At 47.8% G+C, this 25,985-nt stretch overlaps 2 protein-coding genes across 4 annotated transcripts in view; one reads left to right on the top strand and one right to left on the bottom strand.

The window, feature by feature from the left end:
• Positions 1-25,985, bottom strand: part of Fstl4 (follistatin-like 4) — a 433,607-nt gene that overhangs the window by 155,883 nt on the left and 251,739 nt on the right.
• Positions 1-25,985, top strand: part of LOC148002862 (uncharacterized) — a 115,240-nt gene that overhangs the window by 84,004 nt on the left and 5,251 nt on the right. The gene's annotated exons all lie outside the window — the stretch shown is intronic.

Below are 25,985 nucleotides of genomic sequence, written 5' to 3'. Positions count from 1 at the left end.
GAGTGTGTATACCTTTCCCTTCCCTTGGAGTTTATAAACCTCAAAGGTCTCCACTGACAAAGAAACCAATTCAGAAATGAGTTAACCGACTTGGAATAAGAACGCCGAGTTAACTTTCCCAGAATCCCCACATATGGAGAATAAGTCTGAAACCTGACCTCTGACCTCTGACCTCTGACGGCACAGATACACTTTCTGAGCAGGCAGAACATTCCTAATCTATGGCGCTGGCATTTTTTTTTTTTCCTAGATTCTTCCAAGAATTGTTTTTGTATTTGGGATGGAATCTAGCCTGGGAGTGGAAGCCTCTTACTTTGAATGTGTAGCATTTGAGGGTTTTTTTTTTTTTTTTGTTTTGTTTTGTTTTTTTTTTTTTTGTGGTTCTTTTTTTCGGAGCTGGGGACCGAACCCAGGGCCTTGTGCTTTCTAGGCAAGCGCTCTACCACTGAGCTAAATCCCCAGCCCCGCATTTGAGGGTTTTAAGGTTGATTAAATCATTGTGTCCTTGTGTCTGTATGTGCATGTAGAGGGCAGAGGACAGCCTGGGGTGCCGTTCCTCAGAACCATCCACCTTGGGATTTGCTGTCAGTATTTTTTAAGGTAAGGTTTCTCATTGACCTGGTCAGCTAGTCTTAGGATCTGCCTGCCTCTGCCAGTCTCTTGCTCCCCAGTGCTATGATTGAAATCACGTGCCACTATGGCTGGCTTTTTTTTTTTTTTTTTTTTTTTTTTAAGCCTGGGTTCTTCCCATTGAACTCCTACTTGCAAAGTAAGCGCTTTTCCAACTGAGCCATCTCCCCAGCTTACTGCAAGAATTCTTGATGGTCATCTGCAATGGGGGATCTTTTGCCTTAAGTGTGGCTCATTACAAAGGTTGGCTGCTGTGGGCTGGCCATTGCTGGTCATGTGCTGGCCATGTGCTGGCCATTGCTGGCCATGTGCTGGCCATGTGCTGGTCATGTGCTGATCATGTGCTGGTCATGTGCTGGTCATGTGCTGGTCAGCTCTCAGCAGATTGTCTGCCTCTGCTGGCTTCACATCCCCTTTCTGTTTTCTAGCTGCTGCACACTTTCTCCACCGTTCCTTTCTTGTCTCTGCTCAATAATCAGCAGGGCTCCCTGGAGTGTCTGACAGGGACTTCTTGGCCGAGACTCACAGGCATCTCCTGCAGGGTTCTCTGCTCTTGTTCCTGTAAGGATTCAGTGAACACCTTTCTGCAAAACTGAGTTGGGGCAATTAGGACATGGTAGCCACGAGAAAAATTCAGAGATGTCGGTTGGGCATCTCCTTCTAAAATGGTTCCAAGTAGGACAGAGCTCACAGCAGTTTTTCTGCCAAGTTCCGGAACATTTTCAGTAGTCACAGTGATTGACTGCTGTTAATACTGAGATGATAAAACCAGGGATGCTGGGCTTTCTGAGTGGCATAGGCTATGCCCTCTCATGAGCAAATCACTGTTTGCCCCCTCCGTCCCCCTTTGAAAAACTGGTGTGAAAATGTCACTAGTCACTGACGGCAGAACCTGCTCCAGTTAGACGTGAACACACAGTCCTTTCAGCATGGCTAAACGTACTTGGACTTTTCCTGGCTTATGACAACTATGAAAACCAAGGGAAGAATATATGCTTTCCTTAGAACTTTATCAAACGTTGTTTACTATTATTGTGTTGCCCATGGCAACACAGCAGGCGGCCCATGAGCTGCCAACTCAGTGCACCTGTATCTTCTGTGCTCGCATTTACAGAGGTATCAGGCTCTGCTGTCATTAGGAATTCTGCTGTGGCTTGCATCCGGACCTGTATACCGGACAGCCACTGGTCCTCAAGAAAGTATCAATTGTCACATCCTATTTGGAAAAGATACCTGGAAGTCTATGTTATCATTTCAGGGCCATAGAGGGGACGTTGCATTTGTGTTTTGTTCTTAAAAAAAAAATGGGTACTACATCTGAAAGAGTCCAGAACTCACGCTTGGGGATCTGGCTGTGTTCCCAGTCATTGATTCCGGAAAGATGTTGTTGTGGGGTGGGGGGCTTCATTTGTTCACTTACACACCAGCTAACCAGTTCTCATTGTCCCAACACCCTATTGCACTGAGCAGCTTTCTAGATCATTCTGTGGAGCTCAGTGACCATCCACTTAGGGTTCTGCTAATAGGTCAGGGGCTGAGGTGTCTGCATCTTCAAGCACAATGGGACAGCTTTTTCTGGCTAACATCTGAAAACTGACCTTCTAGAAAGCACATGGAAGGCACAAGAAGGGTGTGCAAGGGACGGCCATTCTGTACTGGTAGCCTCCCCTGGAACTGCCTCCTGCATTCCCCTGCTTCCACAGCTTTTTTTTTTTTCCTCAGCAGCTTTTTCCTAGGCCCGGCTGCTTTACAGACTAAGTCCCATTATCTTGTACTTTTATTTTAATATCACTAATTTCCATGCTTTTAACCTAGCCCCCCTTTTTAATACCCAATTTCAAAATTCATTATGTTTTTACTCCCCCTTTTTTTCTGTTTTATCTCACGTTTAATGTCTGGGATTTAAAATTCTTGTCTTCTAATTCCTGTTCTGCCGTCTCCTGTCGCTGTCAGCTCTTTAAACCTCATCCTTTTTATTGATTCTCCACTGGTCCAATGTGTTCCCACTTTATTTCCATTTGGGGTTTGGGGTCTGCTGTATCATTTTTCAAAGAAGAAAATTACCTCCCTTTATCCCTTTCTCTTTCTAAGTCATCTGGATATTCCACAGAGAAGTGGAAACAAACCAGGTGTCAAATGGCTTCATAGCTAAGCCTGTGGGTGGAGAGGGCTGGGACCGGTGCCTTTGTTTGCCTAGGTGGGTATGACAGGGAGCAGGGGTCCTGCCCTGGTTGTTCCCGCTCTCACAGGCATCAGGTTCCATCCATTGCAGCTGCCTTTGACCTGTTCCTCTGGCAGTTCTGGAAATTCTCACCCTCAGTTTCACATTCTCTACCTGCCCCTCCCGCATGATACCATCTCTGCCTTGGCTGTTTCTTGGGATCTTTTCCTGACAGTCAGGCCCCCAGATCCTATGTCTACCTACCAGTTGTGACTTTAAATTTCACCTCTTCTGCTTATTTTTATTCCTTGTTGAGACAGGGTTTCACATAGGCTAGGCTGGCCTTGAACTTCTGACCTTCCTATCTCTCTAGTGCTGAGACTATAGACTGTTTGCTGATGATCTCTGAGGTCAGGTTCTTCTGGAGGCATAAGGTGGGTTGTGAGCAAAGCCTGTTGCCTCAAGGCCTGGAACCTCGGGTCACTGAGTGCGTTTCTACTGGGCGTGGAATCCTCTAGTCAAGGAGACACCAGCTGTGCTGTGGCAAGGACCCGGATGCATGCTGGCCCTTGGTTAAGGTCTTACTGTCCAGACTTGAGGGTCCCATAGGGCTTATCCCATTAGCAGACATGGGAAATTGGGCAGTTATGAGGCTGCTGTCTAAACGAATCCTAAAGAAGATGCTCCTTTTTTTTCTTTTTTCTTTTTGCCACTTAATTGAATTTGTGGCAGTAAATCTTTGAGTCTTCTCTTAGCATTCAGAATTTCAATTTACTCCATGGATTTTTGTGTTCAACCCCCAGTGAAAATGAACATTTGTGCCGAAAAGCTTTTAATCAACCCTTCTCAAAATGTCAGTCCCCTTGTCTCCAAAGCCCACTGCAATCTCGGGGCCTATGGTTTTAAAAAGCTCTCCCATGTACCAGTCTCTCCCGCCCAGCTCCTGGCGTGCTTTATCATGGCTTAATCAGAGTCGTTTTTGACATTCATCCCTGCCTTAATCTCCTCAGATTTCTTCTTAGGGTGAGTTTTCCACTTCAAATCCAGCTTTGTGGACCCATTAATATTCCCTGCAGCCAGTGCCCACAGACGAGGACTTGTGCGCACGAACTCTGGCAGTGTCCTCTCTCTTAGCACGCAGGTTAATTGTCCAGTCTTTAATTAAATCATTTTCCTTTCATGTTGTTTGTGGAGCTCCACGGTAAATTAAGCTGTAAACCCAGCTTTGCTTTACGAGGATGGAGTTTTACACATTCTTGCTTTCTTGCTTGCTTTTTTTCCTGAAGACTGTGTGTGTGTATGTGTGTGTGTGTGTGTGTGTGCGCGCACACGTGTCTATCACGGCATAGGATTGATCCCACAACCTCATGTATGATAGGCATGCACTCTACAGGTGAGCTATATTCTTGGCCCCCCTTTTTTTTTAATTTTCTTTTTTACAGTTTTTAAACTTTGAGACAGGGTTTTAGTAAGTTGCTTAGGCTAACCTTGAACTATGTGTGTGCGTGTGTGTGTGTGTGTGTGTGTGTGTGCATGTGTGTGAGTGTATGGTATGCACACGTGTTTGTGGATTTGTGCACGCCTGTTTGCATATAGAGAGGCCAGAAAAAGAAATCAATGACTGGGCCTTGCTGGGCACCAATGGGAGAAGAAGCCCTTGGTCCTGCCAAGGCTGGACCCCCCCACCCCCCAGTGCAGGGGAATATCGGGGAGGGGCAGGAATGGGGGGTGGTTGGGGAGGGGGAACACCCTTATAAACGAAGGGGAGGGGGATGGGATAGGGGGCTTATGGCTGGGAAACTGGGAAAGGGAATAACATTTGACATGTAAATAAAAATTATCTAATTAAAAAAAAATGATCTGCAAAGCTGAAAGAAAGAAAGAAAGAAGTCAATGACTCTCCATTCATTCCTTTGATACAAGTTTGCCACTGAACTCTGAACCCCAGCCCCAGCCATCCTTCTCCTTGTCCCTCATGCCAGGAGTGTGCCAGGCAAGCGTCCAACCACGCCTGTAGTTAGGTTATCAGGTTTGCACAGAAGATGTTCTTGCCTACCGAGTCATCTCTCTTGCCAGGCCTTGATTCTCTATCCTCCTGCCTCAGCTTCATAGGTACCTGGGATTATAAGTCTGATCTACCAGGTTCGATTCACCAGGTCTGAGCAAAAGCTAATCTCCAGAAAAATAATTCTTATTAGGAAAGGACACAAATTATATGGAAAGAAAGGAATAAATTTTTTTTTATTTTAATGGAAAAGATTTTACTTAGTAATGATCTGGGGGAAAGGCTCTTTTCCATACTTTGGGGCAGAATGGGAAGACCTCTGGAAGTCTGGAAGCATTCCTAACTGGGATGGTAAACACAAGGCAGGCCCTCCTGCCATCCTGGGAGCAGCCACCAGGGGGCAGCACGTCTCCCACCTGCTGATCTGCTAATCAGCATCCCTGCGGCTCCGACCCCCTGCACCACAGGGCAGCCATGTTCTCTCTATCGATTTCTCCCCAGGCCTCGGATCTGGATGAGCCTAATCAGTGGCGTGGTCTTCAGTCCTTGCTTCTTGATTTGTCAGGAGAGTGAGTTATCTGAGCTGCCGTTCTCTGTGATTTGTAGGTGGGAGAACTTGGCTGCACTGCTGTGACCTTTTCAATATTCTGTTATTAGAGGGGCTGGCCATTTCAACGTCCTCCTGCACAGAGTGTCTTCAGCGTGTGCTGAAGAGGAAGAATGGCCAGTTAGTCAGAGCACTGAAAGCTGAAAAGGTCGCCGTGGGGTGGGTGCTGATGGTCACCATCTGCCTCGGCATCCAGCTAGCTGCGAGGCCCTGATCCCCAGGGTTCCATGGGACCCAGCAAAGCAACGGATTTAATCCTCGGGTCCTCTTCCCTGCCACGCAGACAGTGCCATTGCCATGTAAACAGTAACCCAGATGACTCTCGATGGCCTGCCAAGTCCCACATCCTCAGGTTCCTTGCTGACCCCTTATCTGCCATTAACTTTCATATCATTTCTGGTGCTCCAGCCACGATGGCCTTCTATGCTGCCTTGGGCTTGCAGGCTCCCCCCCAGTCCCAGGGCCTTTGCGTGGGCTAAGCTTTACCTAGGAATCTCTTCTTCTCCGGACTTTTGGCCTGGCTGCCTTCCCTTCAACATGTCACCCTGGCTCTGCTGCTGTCTCCTCTCCTATGCCTCCCTCCTTATGGAAGCAGCACTCCACTCACTTGTCTTCCTTTCTCTGGGTACTACCTTTATTTTTGGCGATACTGACCTGGAGCTCACCGACTGACCAGCAAACTCCAGGAATTCTCCCAACTTGGTTTCCCAGTGTTGGTGTTACCCGCACACACCACCACACTTGGCTTTTTACTTGGATGCTGGGGTTCCCAACCCAGTCCTCACGCTTGGGCTACAAGCACTCTACTGACTGCCCTCTCCCCAGCCTTCTTCATAGCCATTCGGTACCCACCACTCTAATCTCACCCTCGGTGCCTCTGCCTCGCCACCTTCACATGCATGCACCCGGAGGGAAGAGAAAGGGCTGCGCTGGACAGCGTCTGTTCTCTGTACCCCAGGGCTTGGAACAGCCACAAGAACACAGCAAGTCCCCAGCGTGTTGATGAATGAAAGCTACGGTGCAGTTAACTGAAAAAAGAGACACTAGTTCTGACTCCTCTCTGGTCACACAGCAGATGTCCTTCCTGCTTCCCAGGTCACTCCTGTCACTTCCTAGTGGACCTATGACACATGCCAAGGTGAATCAAGACTCAGTGTACTGATTCAAAGTATTAGCAAATGACACAGAGAAGTTAGTTTCTCTTTCTTTCTTTCCCTTCCTTCCTTCTTTCCTTCCTTCCTCTCCCTCTCTTTCTTTCTTCCCTCCCTCCCTTCTTTCCTTCTTTCTGTCTCTTTCTCTCTCTCTGTCTTTGTTTTCCTTTTTCTTTTTTTCCACGTGTAAAGGTTTAATGAGAGAAGAGTAGCAGAGGGGAGAAGTAAAGGAGGCCGCCCATGGGCACATCGAGGGAAGGGGCGATGGGGAGAGAAGGGACATGGATAAAGAGGGCACGAGAGAAGAGAAGAGTAAGAGAGAGTAAGTTCTTTCTTCATTTTGCCCTGGCTGTCCTGGAACTCACTCTGTAGACCAGGGTGGCTTTGAACTCACATAGATCTGCCTGTCTCTGCCTCCTGAGAGCCGGGGTTAAAGGCGGGCACCATCAGTGCCCAGCTTAGGACTTTTGTACTCATATGGCAGGGTGATAATTCACAACAATGCAGTCATCTTCAGGATCCAAGTATGGATCCTAGGCCTGCTTAGAAACTCCCTTAGCTGAGGTCTGGGTGATTGTCCCGACAAAGCAGAGCGCAGATAGGTCCACACCCCTGTCTGATAACGTGTGGGGTCACAGGTGCTTCTGGAATCATGTGGAAGGTTTGCTCCAGAATGTCTGCAGTCCAGAAGTACACATGGGGACAGCCACAGGGCATGCTTCTCAGTTGTCAAGGGATCTTTGAAAAGCATCCTGGGAAAGTTTATGTTTCATTCCATTCCAGTCAGACCCTGGGTTTTAGAGTATCCTAGGAAAGCCATTTCACCGACACAGTGTGCGACATTGTTCCGTCTCAGGCTACAGTACGGAGGACCATTTAAACAGCTGCTGCAGGTCCACGTTCCGCCTCCTTCGCTCTCCTGCGCCTCGAGGATGAAAGGCGTTCAGAAGAGTGCGGAGGCAGCACTCCTCGCCGCTGTGGGGTTTTCTGCTGTCGACCACACCAGGAGTTTAGAATCAAACACGAGGAATGGAGAAAAGGAAACGAAAGGCAATGGTTTTAAAGAGCCTGTCAGCTCTGATCCTTGGGAGAGAACAAATCAAACAATCCCACCGGTGACAGGGATGTACCTGAATAGAAACCACACATAGTTTCACACTCCTCTTTGCTGGTCAGCTGGGATGCTGTTAGCCCGACAAGCAGGATCAAGATGCTACTACCTGAGAACTGCGGGAGCCTTTATCCTGTCTTGCCAGCCTTGTCTGGGGCACACTAGCTCTGTCTCGTCAGGGATTTGGAGTTTGGCCCTGGCTCCTTGGAAGTGACTTTAAGCCTAGAAATGTGTTCCCTGATAAGATCGATCACCTTGGCTGACCTTGAGGTTTTGGGCCATGCTACCTAGACTTGTTATCCTAACTGTAATTATGGCAGAACAACACACATAGCAGGGAGTACTAGCCCCACCTCTGAATGGTCTAGAGATGTGGTGAGTTTAGAGTCAGTCAGCTGGTATCTTTGAATACCTAGGCTCAGCTAAGACAATCCCTGACTGGCTCTAACTCATGCACACTGTGGTCCCTCATTATCCACTGTGGATGGGTTAAAATACACCCAGTGACTGTCTGCAACTGGGGGTACCAAACTATGTGTGTAAGCATTACCGAACTGTGTTCTGAAGGCTGAGGTAACTACTTATCAGGCAGGTCTCTCTCTCTCTCTCTCTCTCTCTCTCTCTCTCTCTCTCTCTCACACACACACACACACACACACACACACACACACACACACACACACACACTGAGTGTGACACAGCAGGATGGTGTGAGGATTATTGTGCTACAAAACATGATGTAATTCTGGAATTTTCTACAGCTTCTGCAGTTGGCTTCTACTATATAGAACAGAGAGAACGGAGGGCATGGCTAACTCAGGGGTAACGGCTGTATCGCATACCATTACCAGAAGGACAAAGTACTGTATGTACAACACACTCAAACTCTCTCATACCCCAGCCTGGAAGCCTCTCCTCTCTGCTGTTTCTCTAGAGTGTGCTAACACATACCCGGATCTTCTGACATGGATTCAACTCAGGTCCTCTTGCTTACAAGGAATTACTCTTTTTCACCAAGAGAAGATCAGTTGGCAGGCCAAGAGTTTTCCTGCAAGGGGGGGATTTTCCAGCAGATGGATTCCGTTCTCATGGTGAGAGAAGCCAGTCTTGAGCCAAGATAGGTGGCCACCCCTGCTGGTAAGGGCATGAGGCTATAGAGGAAGCTTCTAGGATTGGCTTGCATTCTGTACCCACACATGGCCTGCCTCCAAAGCCATCCAAGGTAGCACTTACTGTGCTCCTGTTAATCTCTTTGGCTCTTTCAAAGTTCAGGATTCAGCTGGCATTTAGACTTGGCTCAAGGGAGTCCAACCTTGCAATAAAGCAAGGATCTCATTATTCAATGGCTGCTCTTTGCAGTGGTCTATCTCGCTAATCACCGAAGGCACACGGTCCTCTGGTTAATCACTGCCTGGACTCTCTGCTCTCTTGGCTCCTCCTAGGACCTTGGCTGAGACCCACATGGAGGTGGCTAATGCCTAGCAGGGTCACAGAATACTACAACAGCAAGGGGACTGAGGGGAAGGCAGGCCAACCCTGTGACGCTGCAGGACAGAGGGAGGACACCCAGGAGGAAGTCAGCGTTGAGTCACGATCCAGTGAGATCAGAATCCCAGGACATGGCATGCAGCCCACCCAGCCTCTTCCTCTCTGTGAGATCTCAGTGTAAGGCAGGCTCCATACTGACAGGTGGGAGCCTGCTGTATGGTGTGTGCTTAGAAACCCCAGCCATCCCCCAGGGCCATACACTTGTGTTATACATTTTCTCAGTTCAAATCTGTCATTGAGTCATTTGGCATCACCAGGGTTTAGATCAATTAACCTGGGAGAGTCCCAGATGAGAAATTCCTGGTGGCGGCAGAAACCACAGTCAGAGTCAGTGAGATGGCTCAGTGGGTAAAGGTGATTGCTGCTAAACCTGATTGCCCGAGCTCCATCCCTGGGACCCGCATGGTAGAGGAAGAGAAGGAACATATTCTCATTCTCTCTCTCTCTCTCTCTCTCTCTCTCTCTCTCTCTCTGCTTCTTGGGTACCATGATGTGGCTTCTCTACTCCATCTCTTCTCTGCTATGGTGGACTGAAACCTTTGAATTGGCAAGTCCAAAGAAGTTTTTTCTCCTATATTTTGATTTCTGGGGTATTTAGTCACAATAAGGGGATCACATGGTAGTTTTAGGGACAGGGGAGAAGAAAGGGGAGTTCAGAGGAAGAGGGGACTACAGGCTAAGTTAGCTCATGGCAAGAGTTGATCTGTCTTAGATTCCAGCACTTGATACCAATTTGGGCTAGGGCATAGACACGGCATAAATACCTTCCCCAGCCCAGAACATGCTTGGCTTTCTGGATGCCTGGTGGCCTTGGGCAGTATTGGCAGATCCTCGGGTACTCAGGGGAACACGACTTCCATACACCCATGAGGACCGGCCTGGGCAGTAAGAGGAACAGGTCTACCAGACTCAGCACACACTTCAGAGATGTGATAAGCTCAGATGGCCTGCATTTCTGGGGATACCCATGACCTTCCATCAGGGTATCTGCTCCCAAGGACATCCTATAGAAGGTTCTCATGAAATTTAAGTCACAAGTAGTGTCCCTGAAGCCTTCATTGGTGAGAGAATTAACATGAGGGAAGAGAGCCTTGGGGCTGGGCAAGTATGGGGTTGTGTTTGTGACAGTGCAGACCTGTTTGGGAAGGAGGTAGCTGCTGGCATCCCCACACCTCAGCTGCCCCTCATCCTCAAAGCACAAGCACCCACTGGGGGATAATGGCCTCAGTATCCATGTGGAGATCATGCAGAGGGAAATAACCCAAGGTGGCTGACTCATGTACAGTCTACTAGCTAGAAAGCAGGGAAATGCCTGCCACTGCCACATGTGTTCTCAAGTGTTATAGGTGAAGACAGGAACAGCCATTGTTGGGCATTGTCTGTTATAGGAGCCTCATTAAATAAACTGATACCAGGCAGGACCAATATCGAGGTACTAGCAGTGTCTACTGGAGCTTAAAGGGATACACAGTCATGACCAATCTTCCCTCCATAATATACAGGGCAGTCCTATGGTCTCTACTCATAATTGCCTCCTCCCAGGGACAGAGAAACCATCTACTCATCACCTGGGCAGACAGCCCAGCTGGTGGAAGGCTCACCCTTTGATGGTAGAAACTGCTTTCACAGGGGAGGGATGAAAGCTCACAACACTGACAGGCAGGGTTTTTGAAATCTTCCTTCTTGTCACCCAACAGTGGGAACAAAATCTGAGCTGCCCAAACACTTCCTCCAATATCCAGGTCTGCAGTTTTGAAGACCCTTCTCTCTTTTCTTATTCTAGAAAGAAGATTGCTTTGGCAGGGTTTCAAGACCACCAGGGGGACATTTCTGTCCTGGTGATTTGAATGAGAATAGCTGCCCTAGGTTCATACCTTTGAATGCTCAGTCCCCGGCTGGTGGAACTGTTTGGGAAGGATTAGGAGGTGTGGCCTTGTTGGAGGAGGTGTGTTACTTGGAATGGGCTTTAAGATTTCAAAATACATGCACCATTTCCAGTGAGTCTTCTCTGCATCCTGCTTGTGGATCACAATGTAAGCTCTTAGCTGTCACTGTCACCATGGCTTTGTTCTTCTATCTTGTACTCTAATCCTGTGAAACCATAATCCCTAAATCCAAGACTTTCTTTTATAAGTTGCCTTGGTCATAGCATTTTATCACAGCCATAAAAAACCTAAGACTCACCCATAGGATAAAGTTTCTAGCCTGCAATGTTATTTTAGCTTTGAGGCTCTAGGAATTCATTTTTCGAATCAGGATTTTCCTAAACATGTGATGACAGAAGAGAGAGAGTAGAGGGCTCAACTCAGCACCAGCTATGGGCAGCCATGCTCTTGAATGGTCCCAGTCAGGACTGTGTCATTACTCAGTCCTTCTGGTCACCATCTGTTAGGCCTCCCAGACACATTTCCTAGAGACAGCAGGACCACTTTCAGGCATGTGTATGTGTGTGCGTGTGTACGTGCGTGTGCGTGTGTGTGCGTGCGCATGCGCGTGCGTGCATATCTTGGTTAAAAAACAATGAGGGCAGTCACAGAGATTCTACTTTATTTTAGACTCATTTTAAGTGACACTCAGAGAAAGGGCCATGAAGCCTGGTTGTACCAAAAGCTGGTGCTCCAGTAGCATCCTTTTTACAGGGTGTGGTATGGGACAAAGTCTCAACAGCTTTTGTGTCATTAACACCAGATATCCTATATAGACCTGTGGAGGCCTTCAGATTTTTCTTGATGGGGCTACCCAAAGGGTTGGCTGATGACTTCAACTTTTGGCTTTGGGGTCTGGGAGAATCTTCTAGAGTGATAACTGCCTTGCAACCTCCAAAGAGCAGTAGAGTGAACCCTGAGTGGTGGTGCACACATGGTTATCATCATACAATAATCTGTCTCTAGAGTGAGAGACCTACTGTGTGCACGCAAGAATCACCAATGTAGGGTGAGAGCTGCAATAGGGCCGCTTCACATAGTCTGCTGTCTGTAAGCAGGTGAGGGTAGGTGAAAGACAAAGTTAGAGCCTGTGATTGGACAGTGGAAAAGGGGGGCGGGCTGAGACAAGAGAAGGAAGATGGAGGAAGAGAAGGACAAAGCAGATCCGTGTGGCTTTAAATAGCTATTGGGTAGATATGACTATCATATAAGAGATGGATTATTCAGTCTGGAGGTTCCTCAGAAAATTGGACATTGAACTGCCTGAGGATCCAGCTATACCTCTCTTGGGCATATACCCAAAAGATGCCCCAACATATAAAAAAGACACGTGCTCCACTATGTTCATCGCAGCCTTATTTATAATAGCCAGAAGCTGGAAAGAACCCAGATGCCCTTCAACAGAGGAATGGATACAGAAAATGTGGTACATCTACACAATGGAATATTACTCAGCTATCAAAAACAACGACTTTATGAAATTCGTAGGCAAATGGTTGGAACTGGAAAATATCATCTTGAGTGAGCTAACCCAATCACAGAAAGACATACATGGTATGCACTCATTGATAAGTGGCTATTAGCCCAAATGCTTGAATTACCCTAGATGCCTAGAACACATGAAACTCAAGACAGATGATCAAAATGTGAATGCTTCACTCCTTCTCTAAAAGGGGAACAAGAATACCCTTGGCAGGGAAGAGAGAGGCAAAGATTAAAACAGACACAGAAGGAACACCCATTCAGAGCCTGCCCCACATGTGGCCCATATATATACAGCTATCCAATTAGACAAGATGGATGAAGCAAAGAAGTGCAGGCCGACAGGAGCCGGATGTTGATCGCTCCTGAGAGACACAGCCAGAATACAGCAAATACAGAGGTGAATGCCAGCAGCAAACCACTGAACTGAGAATAGGACCCCCGTTGAAGGAATCAGAGAAAGAACTGGAAGAGCTTGAAGGGGCTCGAGACCCCATATGTACAACAATGCCAAGCAACCAGAGCTTCCAGGGACTAAGCCACTACCTAAAGACTATACATGGACTGACCCTGGACTCTGACCTCATAGGTAGCAATGAATATCCTAGTAAGAGCACCAGTGGAAGGGGAAGCCCTGGGTCCTGCTAAGACTGAACCCCCAGTGAACTAGATTGTTGGGGGGAGGGCAGCAATGGGGGGAGGATGGGAAGGGGAACACCCATAAAGAAGGGAAGGGGGAGGGATTAGGGGGATGTTTGCCCGGAAACCGGGAAAGGGAATAATACTCGAAATGTATATAAGAAATACTCAAGTTAATAAAAAAAAAAGATACCATAAAAAAAAAAGAGAGAGAGATGGATTATTACAGGACAATCTGTCCAATCTAAGTGGGCAGGTTATATCAATATCAACTAGTCCTGAGTTCTTGGTTCGGGCATTTCGTGGGGTGAGAATTTACTGATATAAATCTGACTGATAAATTACAAGCCTCTGGACTTTTGATTTTACTGGGTTACAGGAATTTGTAACAGTGGCCGTGAGACGGACGTTCGTTATATGGGGCTAGCCATGGAGGCAGCGAGACTGCTGGGGCCAGAGAGTAGCTGATGCCAGTGTGGGGATGGTGCATTAATGCACCAGATTAATGCAGCAGTTTCATGGCCACATCCACGTGGTTTCAGCCTGCAACACTGCCTTTTAGCTGGGACTCTCCCAGCAGTGGTAATCATGAGGCAGAGGGAAAGATGAACATGACTGTAACCAATGACTTTGCTCAGGATGGAGAGTGGTCACCATCTGTAAGCAGTCCTTAGTGGGTTTGAATGTATGGCTGCAAGCTGAACAACTGTTCTGTTTCATCTTCTCTGCTAGGGAATCCCGGACAGTGACCTAGTGGGTATTGTCCAGCATGGGAACATGGGTACCTTCACCTCCCTGCAGGGCATGACTCTCAGTGTGAAGCACTATATGGCTCTACCCACGATAATGTTCTTCTCTGTGTGGTAGCATTGATTAAACATCTATAGAATGGGTGACTCGCCCTGTGCATACAGGCAGCATGGCAGTTTCTTTGGAACTGAAACATCCCTTCCAAAAGGGAGGAGGAAGAAGGGGGGTGGGACAGAGACTCACGAGATTTAAGAGGTAAGCAAGCATCACGTGTCTGGGGAAGCTGAAACTTGCTGGATTCATTAGGACTCCTTCCAGGTTACAGAGATAGAAAATAACTGCTGTGTGATGGCAAAAGACTCTGACCAGAGGAGCTCCAGAGAAGAGATTCTTCTGCCCGTCAAGCTGCCTGCAAGATGTGCAGAGAGGTCCAGGGTTGCAGCTTTCATGAGCTGTCACCCGTGTTGGATGTCTCTTTGCTTTTCCAGTTCTCCATGCTCTTATGACCTCCCACTCATACACCTGCAAATAACCCCAGTAAAAGCTCTTCCCTACACCAGGTTTTGGTGTAATCATCACTTTGGTGAGTAGTCGGTTCCCTTTGTAGGTTGAGTAGTTGTGTGCTGTGTCTTCCCAGGAAAAGTGACTCACATAACAACACAGGAGGGGCAGCCACATGTGGGCTCACAGCAGCACCAGTGTAGAACAGCGGCAGGCACATACTGCTTAGTCAGCAATCAGAATTGGGGACGGACCCCCTTGAAGTGCTTGCTTGCAAGTCCCTGCTCAGATTGACTTTTTCCCACAGTAGCTATCCTCAGAAGCACAAAATGTAAGGGAGACATCTCTTGCCTATACCTGAGCTAAAATGGAAATCCCATAAGAAAAGGAACCTTGACCCTCCTGTCCATCAAGGTTGTCCTGCCCTGAGGGGTAATTAGACAGCATGATTTTACAGGGCCTGGGAAGGTACTTTTGATCTGTCCCTAATGAGTCTTCTGTGCTGGCCTGTCCTTCCTCCAACTGTCCACTAGGGTGGAGCCTTGACGAATGAGATTAGTGCCTTGGTAAAAAGAGACAGGGTTGGGGGTGGTGGCACACACTTGTCACCTCAGCATCCAGGAACTGGAGGCAGGAGGACTGTGGGCTTGAGGCTAGCCTGGGCTACATATGGAATTCAAGGTCAGCTTAGGTTATATAATGACACTGAAAAAAAAATCCAAACAAACCAAGAAAAGAAATATGAGACAGATTCGCTCATATTTATTCCCCTCTTTGGATAAAATGAGAAGTGGTCCTAGCAAGACAGCTTCCCATGAGAGAGATACTAGGATGACTGGTACCTACATCATGGACTTCCTGGTCTCCAAGATTGTGAGAACAAACCTTCTTTAAAGTGTTCGGTCAGTATTGTGTCTTAGCAGCCAGATGGACCAAGATGCCACTTGTTTTAAAAAGTTTAGGCTTATGACTTGGGCCTCAGTGAGAGGGAAGTTTAGAACCCCAGTCTTTTAGAAGCAGATAGCAATGTGAGTGGCTATCAGACTTGTGTACCCATATGAAAATGTCTGGCTGTGTTCTGTGAGCACTTTCGGTTCTGACACATCCATCTTTCTTGAAGGCGTTCCCTGCAGACCTGCAGTAAGTTCCCCATCTGGTGGGGAGACCTTTGCCCAAGGAACTCATGGCTTGAATGAAGACATCAGTGTGTAAAGTGCTATTCTGAAAAACCAGTGTGCCCGTGCATTATATAAACACAAAGAAAAAAAACCCCTATAACGTTACATTCTATACCATTATCTGCAGTTCCCTGCGACGGTAAATAACTTCTATTTTCTCCTTTGTGCTTTTCTGTATTTCCTAAAATTCTAGAAATAATACATAATACCTTTGTAACCAGAAAAGCAACAATGAGAAGCAATAGCTGTGACTTTTAAAGACCCCCAATCATGACTTTCCTCCCCAGATTGAAACAGCAAAGCCCCAGCTAGCTCCTCATTGTCAGAACAGCCAGAATCTTGAGAAAACAAGAAAGAAGCCAGGGGCCAAAGGGGCTGGGGGGCGTTAGGGGAGGTGCTACTGTGTGACCAAAAAAAAATCCTTTCTTATTGCGACCACTGGTTGTGGTTGATCCATTAGAGGCAACTTCCCAGAATCCCTTCTTGTTTCAGCATCTGGTTCACACACATGAGGTTGGGGCACAGACTCTAGGTGAATGAGATGGATGTGTTCTTCCCACATTGACATGATTTGAAGTGAGTGGATCCCTTGTGAGATAAAAAGTGGAGACAGACAGAAGAAAATATTACAGATTTTGGAAAGAGCCATGGTGGGAGAGGACAGACATATTGCTTGTGTCAACTGATATCCAGACTTAAAAGAACTGGAGGCAGATGCCATGTTTATTGACTGGAAAACACTGTCCTGGAAAGATGCCAACTCTCCCCATCTTGACCCACAGAATTAATACGACAAAAATAAAAATTTCAACAGGGATATGTGTGTGTGTGTGTGTGTGTGTGTGTGTGTGTATGTGTGTGTTCGAGCGCGCATGTGCGCGCTTATGTGCACACACATGCACGCTCTTAATAATTGGATGCTACAAATTACAAGAGTGTACAGAGACTCATGGCAGCTGCAGTATGCTCAAAGAGTACAAGCTGGCTGGGCAAAAGTCAGGACTTAGTGCAAACTCTGGAGATGAATACTATGTAGCAGGTACCCAGGGCAGCCCTGCTCTAAGCCCTTGCAAATGCAGACTTCATTACAGGGCAAGGAGGGTCTTGTAGATCTCTGGGGGAACAGATGGATTCTCAAAACTAAATGGTGCCAGTGTGCCTCGGGGTCCATCTAAAAGGTAATGAAAATAGTTCTTATGCCATTCAAGAAGTTCAAGCCAAGGGAGCTAAAAATATACACATGGGGCACTGGAGAGATGGCTATTCTTCCAGAGGACCTGAGTTCAATTCCCAGCACCCACATGGCAGCTCACGACTGTCTGTAACTTCAGTTCCAGGGGATCTGACACTCTGGATAAAATAAAATAAACCCTGGATAAAATTAAATGGAACATGGATTCCATTCGTAGAAGGCAGCACAAGGGAGCTCTTAGATCCATTCTCCGAAGAAATGATTAAATCTGGTGAAATGGGGAACACAAAAGGAGATAAATGCCCAATCTTCTGAGCCCTAAAACACATCTGGAAAGGGACAGACCGTCTTCAGGCCTCTAGTCTACAGTTTTCACTCTTAAGTTTCTTTTGCCAGACATTTTGTCATAGCAACACAAGCAGTCACTGCTAGTGAATGCCACTTCCTTTTGGAGGTGATAAAAATATTTAAAATGGCGTGTACTGCTGATTGGACAACTCTGGATATATTATCGGTGGTTGACTTGCACATGTAAATGAGCAAACTCGGTAAGTGTGTGTGCATTCATGATAACCATTGTGTCAAAAACTGGGTGTGAAGGGTAGGACTGTGAAGTGGAGAGATGTGAAAAATCTTAAGAGCCTTGGAGTCTGGAAAGGATTTATTTTGAAAGTTACAAAAATCTACTAGCCATGTGGAAACAGACTGACAGATTCAAGTAGATTAAAATGAAGTACTTCTTTCTTTAAAAAGGAACCAAGACAGGGTGAAAAGTCAAGCTACTAGCAGAAGAATATGCTTGCAATACTTATAATCAATAAAGAATAAATATGCAGAATATATAAGGAGTGTCATCAATCAATAATAATGAAAAAAAAAAACCCACAACTTGATAGAAATACTGTGTACTTGGGCAGGCACTCCACAGAAGTGGCAATCAAGATGGCCAGTGAGGAAAGAAACATCAGGATGCTTACCTCGTTTATAGTTAGGAAAATGTCCATTAAAACCACAATGAGAGAACTATCTCATAAGTATGCGACCAGCAAAAATGAAACATATTTAATGGTCACACGAGAGCTCTTAAATATATCAAGTGTGGGCCAAGCGTGGTGGCACACACCTTTATCCCAGCAGTTGGGAGGCAGAGACAGGAAGATCTCTGTGAGTTCTCAAGGCCAGTCTGGTCTCCACAGCAAGTTAAAGGTCATCCAGGACTAAATAGTCCAGGACTGTAGTGAGGCCCTCCCTGTGTCTCAAACAAATAAACAAAGTCCCCCCTTCCCACCCCAAGGTATAAAGTGTATGAAGTTGCACACTTTGCTGTTGGCAAGATGTGTTTTGAATGTAAACAGCACCCCGTAGGCTCAGGGGCTTGAACGCTTGATCGTCAGCTCATGTAGGAGGGAAGGGAACCGTTAGGAGATGGGGCCTTGTGGAGGCAGTGGGTCACTGGGGGTGGGCTTCGAAGCTTTGTAGTCGGGCCCACATTCCTGTGTTTCCTGCTTCCTAACTGAGACCACAGTGTGAGCACCACCTCATTCTCCTGCTGCCATGCCTTCCCCACCATGATGGACAGTTTTCTTCAAACCAAGAGCCAGATAAACCCCTCCTTCTGTGAAACATTTTGTCAATGAGACGTTTGACTAGCACGCAAGGTAAACTGGTTGGTCGACAAGTTCAGACACGTTTTTCTATTATCATTATCATTATCCCGTTTTCATTATCCCGCGGGGCGACGTTAGCATCTCTCCAGAGTTCCATGTTGAAGACGTAGCTGTGCTGGTGCATTCCGAGGCAGGGGCAAAGAAAGATGGCGGTCGTGCTGCCTGGAATAGCCCCCCAGTGGGAACAAGCCCAAAGGCTGGCTGTCAGCAAAAGAATAGATACACCGTGAAATGTTCCTACTTGGGGAGCCAGGGTAGCAGAAATAAACACGCTCCGGCTATGCTCGGAGGGATGGTCTTCCAAACAAGATGCCAGGAGAAAGAAAAGAAAATCAGACGAGAGTTGTCTACAGCACAGATATGTGCTGCTCAAAGCCAAGAACCAGCGAAGCGAGAAGTCGGTCTGTGACGGCAGCCACAGAGTCGAGAGGGACAGTGGGCAATGCCTGGACTTTCGATACTGTGAGGGAAGCCACCTGTGAGTGGAAGGAGGGGTTCTCAAGTGCAGAGGAAGGCAGAGGTGAGCCTGTGGTGGTAGGGGCGTGGCTTTGGGGTGCTCTTGTGGCACCCAGGGAAGGATGACTAGGATTCATGCATTTATGACCTTGACAGTAACAGTAGTGTGTGAATAACATTTGGGACTCTGTTCAAACAGGCCCATCTGGAGTTTGCAACCATTAAATACTTTTTTTACTCTCTCTCTCTCTCTCTCTCTCTCTGTGTGTGTGTGTGTGTGTGTGTGTGTGTGTGTGTGTGTGTGTGTGTTTGCACGTACACAACAGAGCATAAATGCAAACTTAGGTCCTCAGCTTGGGACCAAGTGCTTTTGCCCACTAAGCCACCTCACGGCTCCCACCATCTACTGACCTGGGTAAAAACCAACTGGTGTCCATTCTCTGTCCCTTCTCTGCCATCCTCCCTTCCCAGTGTGGTTGCTAAGAGCCAGACCAAGAGTGCAGCAGTGAGTGAGACAGACCAGATCCCTCCTTGGGTTCAGCAAGGTAATGGTGTGATCTCCGGACTCTATGATCACCAGACTCTGTGAACACCAGACCAACCACACTCACTGATTTATCAGTGTCAGAAAACAGAGGAAAACCCAGAACTCTACACTCCGACTCTTTGAACCACACCCAGTCCTGGGCCCAGTGCATATACCTTGGCAAACAACATGATCTTTTGCTCTTGTCTATAAAATAACAATTGTTGGGATGTTTGTAAACACCAGGAGTTTCTGAGAGAGGAAGTTTGGTCACTAGGAATCTCTGTGTGATTGATAACAGTTGCTTGGATTTGAATTGGATAACCGTGCATTGTTTAGGGGACTTCATTATTCCTTTCTGGATATTCAGGATACCTGGTAGGCACAAAGGTCAAGGTAGAAGCAATAGCCAAGAGGTACACAAGCTGTGTGTAAGGAGATTGCATTCTTCTGATGCCACAGAGAGAATGAGTTTCAGCCTGAAACCCATTAGCTCTGAGTCTGTTTTCAGAATTTACAGCCTCCCTAGAGAATTTCCTTAGCCCTGGAGGGAAGTAGGCAGGGCGGAGGACTTGACCTATTACTTTAATGTGCTCCCAGGTGGGTGCAAGGTCAGATGGAGATGTATGCTTCCATTCCTACATGTGTTCCTCTCCCCCGAGACCTTAAGAAAGGTGTACGAAAGCGCTCGAAGCCAGCCTGAGTGCGGTAAGAACACTGTGCCCAGTGCAGCTCGGGCAACGTCACCCGATACTGGTTCTCATCTTCCTCATAGAATCTTGATGTGCACTCAGGAGCCAACACGCGCCTCCTGGGGAATTCTAGCTTTCCCTAGAATCAGGTCCCCTGTGATTTTTTTTTGTGCCTTGGTCTGTGCCCAGGCTGCCCCCTTCCTTCTGCTTTCCTAATCTTGGCTTCTTTGTCCACCATGGAAGGAAATCCTAGGACACTTAGAAACTAAGTAACAAATATGGGACTTTCCACAGTGCTGTAGCCATGACCCGGAAAACAGCAACAATGACGACGACGATGACAATGACAATCCCTACTTATGAGCGGGGTTAATTTGGCTCAGTCTAGAGGCACACAGTTCACGGTGCCAAGGAAAGAAAGCATGGTGGCGAACGGACTTGGACCAGGCATCAGAGAGAATGACATGTGCCCGCTCGTTTTTTTTTTTTTTTTAATTCGGTTCAGGGATCCAGTTCCATAGGTTGATGCTGTCCACATTCAGTGGGTTTTCTTTCCATCCCCAGTTAAATCTCTCTGGGAACGCCCTCCCAGACACACTCAAAGGTGTCTCTCACAATCCTAGGTGTTTCCTAATGCAATCAAGTTGATAATGGAAACTGACCATCCCAGTGCCCACTGGCCCATTTTACAGACAGAGACACTGATGCTAAGAGGGTCTGTAACAGACCCAAGGAGCTTAGAAATGGAAAGCCTGGGTTTCTAGACATCCCTGAGCACCAGCTCCTCACTGCCCTGTGTCAGCTCCCCTGGTCATGAGTCGAGGAGCCGTTCACAGCTGCACACTGCACAGCCCTGAGGCTGTAAGCCCTGACAGTGCTCGCTTCACAAGCAAGATAAACACTCAGGTGAACCTGAGTGAACTCCAGGCTGGGCGAAGTGGAACACCATCCACTTAGCACATCCCTGACGCCTGCAGACGGCCTTGTTGAGGTGGGACTGTGGCAGTGAGCTGAGCTCCTGCTAACTCATCCTAGGCACAGACATCTACCACGGCATAGAGCGGGTAAAAAGAAACATTTCGCTGTTGGTGCTGAATTCAAATCTTCGCGCATGCTACCTAAGTGCATTGAGGAGCCCCCAGGCTGCGAAACAAGCTAACGGAGATGTGGTGGTTAATCTTCCACCGGAGAGATGGCGAGTCTCTTAGCACACACCTTTACGTGCATCTGTGAAGACTTTTCCAGAGAGGTCTCACTGATGTGGAAAGACTCATTCTGAATACAGGCCGCACTGTCCATTCGACTGGGCTCCTACACTGATTAAAACTGAGGAGGGAACCTCGTGGCAGCATCCACCTCTCTCTGCCAGCCGACTGGGGATGCCATGTGAGCAGCTGCCTCCCACTGTTGCCACCGTGCATTCCCCGTCGTGATGGACTGCATTCTCAGACTTTGAGTCCAGTAACATATGCTCCCACTTCCTTAAGTAGCTTTAAAATGTTTTGTTGCATTTTGATTATTACACACACATACACACACACACACACACACACATACACACACACACATACACACGGATGTTAGTGGGGCTGTTTTCTCCTTCCACCGTGTAGGTCGTGGGGATTAAGTTCAGGTGGTGATCTATTGCCTTTGTCGGTCTTTTTCTTTTTCCTACAATAATGAGAATCTACACAGGAGGGGTGACCGGGGTCTGTACCTGTTTGTCACTATTATACAATTTAAACACCCGACGGGCCTCCTGCAAAGCTAATGATGCCCACCCACCTGTGACAACTGTATATTCCTGGAATCGTCTCCTACCACTGCAGGACCCTGGGAAGCAACTCGGCTGCTTGGCTGTCACCTTTTTATAATCTACACTGAGTCTGACACCGGAAGCCTTGGTGCATTGGTGGGGTGGGGCTGGATCCATTCACCTCGGCCCCTATTCCGTTCACACGGATGCTAAGGTCTCGGGAGCTACTGTCTGCTTTCTGCTGGTGATGCTGGTTAAATCACTAGAGGTAGAAACAGGAGCTGTGCCACGCAGCAAATACTTCCAGTGAAGTAAAGCCATGTCACGTGGCAGCTGCTTGTTTTTCAGTCATACATCATGAGAAAGGGTAAGAGAGAAAGTGGAGTGGGGGAGGGGAGATAAGGAGGACGGAGGGTTCAATGGATGGTGGCCCAAGTAAAGGACGGATATTCCATAGGCCTCACTAACTCTGGACACTTGCTTTGCCCAAGGTAGGTCCACCGCGTCTGAACGGTTCCCATTCACGTGCGATTTCTTGGCCCATTTGGATGGAATGTCTCCACTGGGACAGGCAGCTCTCCCCAGCCAACCAAGGCCAGCTGGTTTTACCCAGCCCTGTTCTTTAAACACCTACCAGACACACCTTCCTCTGTGTCTGTGTCCCCTCCCAACTCCTTCATAGATATGATGGAGACCTTGCCTTTGAGACAGGCGGAACCCATTTGGGTATGTGGAAGGGACTGGCACCTCTTCTGGAGGCTGTGTGCGGCCCTCTCCTAACCTCCTACCTCTCCTACCCTGGTCTCAGATGCCCAGACCTTTGGCTCTGAGATTCTCAGGGATACAAACTTCCAAGCAGAGTGTCAGAGCCAGCGGTGGAGTGGGACAGGAGAGAGAAGAGCCTTTTTGAAGACTTTGTCCTTTCTTGCGCCAGGCAAAGATTCTTATCAGATAAAAAGCTTTGTCCCATTAAAGGCCACTTAAAGAAGTTTTTCTCCAATTAACTTAATTCATGTATCATTTCCTTTGACCGATGGCCCCAGGAGCCCTGGGAGGAGACATAGCATCCCATCGCTAGGCAGGTCACCTCAAACATTTACTCAGTTAATTGGCCTTGTTAAGCCTTCCTCAGTGGTCTCCAGCAGTAACTGCAGCTCTCTACCCATTCGTCACACCAGCCTCTCAGTCCAGGGACTCAAAACTGGAATCCTACTGTCTTTGAAATTGCAGCTTGTAGTGGTCCTGGGCATACAGGCGTGTTAGTACATTCTCAGTTCTCTACCTGTTCCCTCCACCATTCTTATTGTAGGTTGATGTCATACAGGTGAAGGCAGTACAGGATAGAACAAGGCCTGTCATTGGACGAGAAGGAAGGATGGGCAGGAGAAAAGTTTAGAGAGGAGAGGAGATGGGACGGGGAGCAGCCGAGAGACCATGGAGGTGGATGTTAAGATTTCTCTCTGCACATTTACAGGTTGTTATGACTATTCTTAAGGGATGGATGCATATAGGATCTTGTGAGTCTAGGTGAACAAATTATATCTTATCTAGGTGGGTGGTTTACACCCTTATCAACTGATTGTGAGTTAATTGTGTGGATGTATTGTACAGTGAGTAACTAACATATAAATCTGGTTGTTGGGGTACAGTTGGTTGAGTCACAGTCTCACTGGGTTGCTGGGAGTGTGAGCAGAGTCCATGACAGGAAACCATGCTAGAATGCTTGGGGCTAGCGTGGCGTGGGGCCATGCTGCCTGTGGAACAGGATGTGTGTATCAGGCATGGTAACAACCCGCCAAGGGGACAATGTGTGAAAGCAGCTGACAGAGAAACAGCTAGAGCGCAGATCTGTGTGGAGTGGGAACTCTTGGGAACCATTTCTGCCCTGTTTAAATTATACTGCAACATCTTACCACCTTTATTTCCCTTTTTTGGGTTTTCTCTCTGTAGCTTTGCATCTTAAACTGTGTATGTGTCTTGTACTTCAGTCTTAAGTATGTCTATGTGTGCTCATCTGTGTATAGGCATGCACATGTGTCCAGGTGCCTGTGGAGACCAGGGGTGGCAGATATCCCTGGATCCGGAGTTACAGGGCGGTTGTGAGCTGCCTGATGAGGGTGCTGGGAACTGAACTCGGGTCCTCTGTGAGAACAATGTGTACTTGTAAACACTGAGCCATCTCCCTAGCCCCTTGCTTGAATGTTTAACGGCAATTTCAAGTAGTTGCTGTTTGGAAGGGCTACAGCGGGCAAGCAGCTATTGGCAGAAAGCACCCGTGAGGCATGCTGGGAGTGCCTGGGATCCCTTACTGCTTCTCCACTCTCCCGTGGATGCCTTCATACTGGATGGCATGGTGGTCCAAGGTGGGGTGGGGGATGCGATGATCAGAGCCAGTACTCCATCCAGGTTCTGGGTGGCAGTGGTCGAGAAGTCACACTCAGACTGAGACCCTCCGAGGCAGCAGAGGGCACGACACGGAAGCACCCCGGCTAGGGGCCAGGGTGCCTTATAGCGTCTCCATCTGCCAAGTGGGCATTTTGGAAGTTCTCATGCTGAAGAGTAAATGCTTGGCACTGGACCTGGCGTTGAGCGTGGGCCTGTGACGTTAGCAGTGGACGCTGCCCTCCATTCCCATCCAATCTCTAGTTTCTTATAAAAGGGACAAGCATCAAAATAAAAAAGAATCTGCTAAAAGTGTGGGTGATCGTAATCAGAGTCAGTGAAGTCCTTATAGACTGGACTCCCCAAGAAGCCAGGTGGGATCCTCTCTTCTAGGTGTCCTTCCCAGCATTCTGTGGGGGGTGGTCAGCTGTGTACCTGACTCCTGCCAACTGCCCATGTGCATTACGTCCTTGTCTGGCACTGCAGGCCATCCATGTTGGCCAGAGGTGGACTTGACTTGTCTTTTCTATCGATCCTGTTGTCCTGAGGTCTTTTACAGAACCACAGCTATTTGCCCAGAGGGCCTTACGACTTTTTAAAATGCAAAGTCTGTGTCCTCACAATTGGCAGGGAAGTGTTTATGGAGACAGGCCTGGCACATCAACAAGACCTTCTTGACATTAAAATCTAGCAGGGGTGTGGAGGCCAGCATGAAGGAGAGAGACCAAAACAGGAAGAGACAGATAGTTGCCCTTGAGAAATATGGGTGGACGCCTGCCTTCCTGTGGGGGCAAAACCTGCCCAGCCTATCCTCATCCTGCTTGGCAATGGTGAGGACCCTTTACATGGTCACATGGAGACAGCCACTTTGAGTCAGAGAATGAATGGAATTGGTTTCATTACCAAGACTGAATCTGGTAATGCTTAATGTCTGTGGAAGCTCAAACGTCTTCTTTCCCATCCCTTTCAGAGGTGACTGTATTCAGGTTCATGTCTGACGAGCCACAAGTGTTTGGCTTGTAGAAGAGAAACACCAAGGTCGCTTATCAGAGCTGTCTGAGAGGTCTCCACTTGCCGCCGCCCTGGTCACTTACCCCATGTGCCTCCCGAGCTGTAGATCAGGCCCTCTCTCCTGTGTGACGCACAGAGGAGAAATGACAGCCCAGAGCTGCAGTCATCTGCCAGCTCAGACACACAGCCCAGAGCTGGTCACAGCCTGATTTCCCTTGGCTTCTCAGTCAGATGCTACAGGATGGGAGAAGGTCAGAGATGATGCCCAGAAAACATCAGCCAGTGAGAGACTGGGAGCCTGGCATTCATTTGTGAATGGTGGACATGGTAATGTCACTTGCTGCAGTGGCCTTTGTCACTTCTGCATATGGCTTTATCCCATGTTGGTTTCCACTGTCTTGAAGGCTTAACTCCCAGTTGCACCTCTGAACAGAGCAATTCTTTGCCTCCCCTCCCCTCCCCAAAGCATGAAAGCCTGGCTCTCACACTTTCTCTCGGAGATGAACTAGGCTGTTTCACGTGGAACTTTATAGCCAATAGTTCTGACCATCCAACTCGTTCCTGACCACCTCACAGGGATTGTGTCCTAGGCTCACTCCATGTTGTGGGCTGAGG

Source organism: Rattus norvegicus, chromosome 10 (assembly GCF_021556685.1).
Source record: "Rattus norvegicus strain SHRSP/BbbUtx chromosome 10, alternate assembly SHRSP_T2T, whole genome shotgun sequence".
Taxonomy (NCBI): Eukaryota; Metazoa; Chordata; class Mammalia; order Rodentia; family Muridae; genus Rattus; species Rattus norvegicus.
The sequence above is the reverse complement of the archived record's forward strand: the minus strand, read 5'-3'. Positions and strand labels throughout refer to the sequence as shown.